Source organism: Solanum verrucosum, unplaced genomic scaffold, assembly GCF_900185275.1.
Source record: "Solanum verrucosum unplaced genomic scaffold, falcon-dt-bn FXZP01000080.1, whole genome shotgun sequence".
In the NCBI taxonomy this organism is placed as follows: domain Eukaryota; kingdom Viridiplantae; phylum Streptophyta; class Magnoliopsida; order Solanales; family Solanaceae; genus Solanum; species Solanum verrucosum.
In genome coordinates, this window is record NW_026020097.1 from 1,322,082 (window position 1) to 1,326,943 (window position 4,862).

Below are 4,862 nucleotides of genomic sequence, written 5' to 3' on the forward strand. Positions count from 1 at the left end.
TGTAAAACTGTTAGGTTGAGTTGATTTCTATGCAAGTTGTAGTTTGATGAGGTTTGGTTGGAATGACAAGAATACTGATTCTCTAGATGGTTTTGATTTGTTTAGTAGGTTGTTTGCTAAGTACCATGTTGTTTGGTACTCACTCTTTGCTTCTACACTTGTGTAGGTTCCGAGACCGAATCCATGTGATTGCTCTTCTTTTATTTCTGAGGCTTTTGAAGGATTTTAAGAGGTAGTTGCTTGTCATCCCTGCAAACCCTCTTGTTCCTTACTTTAATTCTTTATGCTTTGTTCTATTCTAGAGACAAAGACATTATGACTTGTACTTATCTTTCTACTTTGTATTTACATTAGTGGTTTGTACAGATGACAACCAAGTTTTGGGGTTATGTTAGAATGACTAAGTTTCTGCTCTTATGTTAGTATTGTCTTACTTTCCATATTTCTTTCATATTTTTGGGTTTGCAACTGGTTTGTCTTGGTGGGATAGACAAGTGTCATCATGTTCATTTTTGGGTTTGCGACTGGTTTGTCTTGGTGGGATAGACAAGTGTCATCACGTTCATTTTATTTGCAATTAGTACATGATTTGCAAAAACCACTAGACTATCTCTGATTGAACAATGCCTCGATTATAGCTAAGAAATCATGTTTGTATCCATCAGTTTGGAAATGATTAGAAAGAATGATCTTTATATAGACATAGAAAGCAAAACAGGCAAGTCCAGCCCCAACCCAAAAGATCCAATGCCCATTCCAAATGTGGCCTCCTCTAACAAAAGTAGTTCCAAAGCACCTAGCTGGATTCATTCCAGCTCCAACATAGCCCTTTTTAGCAGTAACTGAAGTTGAAATAAAAACAGGAATCCCTGCTATAAGCCCAACAATAGACATGACAGTAATAAGCCCAAGTGACTTGGAATGGCAATGATCATAGGCCATCCAAAGTGAACCAAAAAGCAAAGCAAATGTACACATAAACTAGAGCCAAAATGCTTGGGCTATCTTTAAGCCCAGAATCTCCGACCCATTGAGCCCAGGCGTAATTACCGTAATGGTACAACCACCAAGAGAGAATATTTGTTCAATGGTACTACTCAACACAACTTTGAGTGTTAGTGCACCTAAAATAGCACCAACACATTGTGCCACTAAATAAATGTATCTCCTTGTGATTGTGATTGTGATTGTGCTTGTGTGATGTGTGACTTGCGGTTGACTCGGGTACCACGCTTGGTTCTAGATATCTGTTGGTTGGCTTGAGTACCATACCAGGTATATATATCGATTGGCTCTGGTACCACGCATGTTACAATATATTTTATTGGTTGGATCGTGTACCACACCTGGTATATGTTTTATTGTTCTTTTGTGTAAGTTGGCTTCATAAGTGGACTAGGTTTACTTATTATGTTTATTTTCCCACATGTTGGTCCATAGGTGGCTGGGTTGTTGTGTTTAATGTTGGGATAGTTTTGGTGCAGAATGGGGTTGCATGTTAAACACTGTAGTAATTGTCTTAAAGATCCTTGAGTGGCCCGAGTTACTTGAGAGGCGAGTGGGAATCATGTATAAAGATGGTTTAGACATGTCTCATGTGGTTGATATGACAGGCTGATTGGGGGGGGGGGGGGGACATGTGAATAGTTTAATTCCTTGGACTCTATATGTATGTTATGTGATTTAGAACTTTTTGGGTAAAGGTAATAGATCCAAGGGGGCCAAGGGATAGGGTAGTTGAAATGAAAGCTTAGAGTGAGGTATGTGTGGTGGTTGGCAGGCAAGCTACACTTAAGAATCATTAGGGTGGCATAAAGAGTGTGCTTGAGGAAGTCATAGGGTGATAAGAGGGTTGAATGTTTAATGGTAGAGTTGGCAATGGAATGAGGTGAGCGACTTAGGGGTACAATGTAGGAATCCAAGTGGTGGTATTCGGTAGAAGGGACTTATGTTTCTTCTGTTTATTGCATGTTATTATATGGTTGATTTTGGTCGACCAATGATGTCTACCAGTACATGTTGTTTGTACTAATACTATTCTTGATATGTCACTTGGCATGAAATTGACAACAAACTAAAATTCAGTTTATACTCCTTCTAGGGGTGTACATCATCGGGTTAATTCGGGTTTCTTTAAAATTAAATCAAACCATTTGTCTCGGTTTAAAAAATATATAAACCAAACCAAACCAATAATAGTTGAATTTTTTTTATCTCATTTTTTTCGGGTTATTCGGGTTTTTTCAGATTTTTTTAATAAAGACTAAATAGCTTGCGTTCTTTCCATGATTTAAAAAAAATGTTGAACACTAACATGATTTTTCATCCTAGAAAAGCATTCAGTAGTTTCTTTTGGCATTGCAAGCCCATGAGTTCAATAGGCAATTCCCCATTATATTTGAAACACAAGTTTTCAAAAAATACTATTACTATTTTGGACAAATCATAAAACAATATCAATAAAGCCTCTTTTCAAGAGTGATTCATTGTACAACTAATCTAGTATACTAGTACATTAGAGAAGTTGATGAAAGTAAAGCAGAAATAGGAATAGAAAGGATATCCCTAGCAATTTTCGCAACAATTGAATATCTACTGAACGAAACTGTCCACCAACTCAAAATATTAAAATTCTTGATCTTCACTACATCATCTTTCAAGTATATGTCCAGATCAGTTTTTTTTTACAGCAAATCCTTCTTTCTTCATGTGTTTCTCCCACTGAGATTGCAACAAATCACCAGGTTCATGCATCACACAATTACCATCTTCAATATTTTCATTAGAATCTTCAGAGCAAGAACAATTGTAGTGATTATATGAGAGATTCAAAATATCTCTCACATCTTGAGACTTTAATCTTCCCATCAAAGAGCCAAATGCAATAGAAAGAATATACTCTACATATTGCATCTTGTATCTAGGATCCAACACAACATCAACTATCAATAACATATTCATACTCTCAAACTTACCCCAATATTTATCCATCTTGGATTTTATTATTTTTGCCATATCAATCAAAATAAGATCATCATGTTTAGTATACTTGATAATATCATTTCGGAGATTGAAAAATCATGAAAGAAAGAGTGGATGTAGAATATAAGTTGCTCGAAAATTTTAAAGTTTGCCTGATAGAAAAGATTAAGAAACTTCACAAAAGCTTTCACATTCTTCCAATCGTCTGTTGATGGATTTTTTGTTGTTGTACTTATTTCTCGACATTATTTTTGATAATTCTGGTCATCCACATACATTCTTGTAAAAGCTTTTTCAAATTTCAAGGCTTTATCCAACATTGTGTATGTCGAGTTCCATTTAGTCTCAACATCCAGACTTACAAGATCACGGGTGTCAATCTTAACTTTCTCAACAAAGGATTTGAAAGTAGCAAATCTTGAAGAAGAAGACCTAACATATTTCACTGCACTTCTTATATGAGAAATGGGCTCAATTTGTTCATCCAGTCCCTCTTTTACAATCAAGCTTAAAATATGAGCATTACATTCGACATGTAAAAACTGATTTTCAAACATTACACCTTTTCAATCTTCAATACACCCCTTTAAACTCTTAATGGCAGCATCATTTGCGGTTGCATTATTCAAGGTCACTGTAAACAAGTTCTCAATGCCCCAACCTAATAAGCAATCATCAATCCCCTTAGGTGTTTGAAAAATATTAAGAATTCTCTTTTGTAGATGATCATCAATCCAATGTGCAATGACGATCATATAAGTATATTTTGAATTGACGTCCATGTATCACCGGTAAGCCAAATACGTTGGTTTTTTATAAGTTCCTTAATCTTTTCTTTCTCTTCTTGATAAATCCTTAGACAATGTCGAGCAACAATTACACGAGAAGGTACTTCAAATTTGGAAAGGCTTTAGCCATTAATTTTTTGAATCCTTCTCCCTCAACAGCTCTAAACGATTGCTCATCAATAATTATAAATTCGGCAATTTCTCTCTTAATATCATCCATATTAAACACCCCATTTTCAGTGGAACCACCTTCTGGCCAAACTCTTTTGATAGGTTTTAATGTGGTTTGTCTCTTATCAGACTTAAATGGAGACTTGAGACATTTCACAGTTAAATGATTCTATAACGTAGTCGTCTCATTGACACTGTCGGCAGCAAATATTTTAGGACAATAATTGCATTTTGCCTTACATTTACCTCCTTTAGCAATAAGCTTGGAGAAACGATTCCAAATTTGAGATGTTTCTCTACTTGTATTTCCGGAGTTAGGAGCGACGACATGAGCTGCTCTTTTTTGCTTTTTAGGAGGTGTGCATCGACGAGGAGTTACTTTATCTTGTTGTTGAGATATTGTCGACATAATTGAAGGAATATTGATAATCACCTTCACATCCATTCCAGAAAGTGTAGTTTCCATCCAAAAAGAAAGTTGTTACACATACATAACAATAGTTATTAGTTTTCTGATACAGGACTGTGATTCAACAAGACTTCCATTCACGTATTGTGCACAAGACTTAGAAGTACATTTCACTTTGAAACAAAAATAGATGCACATATAGTGCAAAATATTTGGCTAGAAAAGTTTGGTGTATTCTACTGCTATCAAAATTTAATAGTCTCTTAAATTTTTATCTCTATCACTTGCTTTTCCTCATCTCTCCGGACCATCTTTAATATATATATACCCTCACACAATGTTTACAGTACAAAACCCCTTTATACAAATGGAATCAAAAGCAGTGAATCGAACACTTGCCCCTTTTTCATTGCACTGAAACAACATAAGTAAAGAAAGAAATAAGTGAAGCTTGATATACAAAAAAAAATTATCATCATCTTCACCATGTTGTTGTTAAGCTTAACACACCA

The 4,862-nt window shown here is 35.3% G+C and overlaps 1 pseudogene; it reads right to left on the reverse strand.

The window, feature by feature from the left end:
- Positions 1 to 606: 606 nt before the first annotated feature.
- On the reverse strand, positions 607 to 4,386 carry LOC125824853 (uncharacterized; annotated as a pseudogene).
- Positions 4,387 to 4,862: the final 476 nt, after the last annotated feature.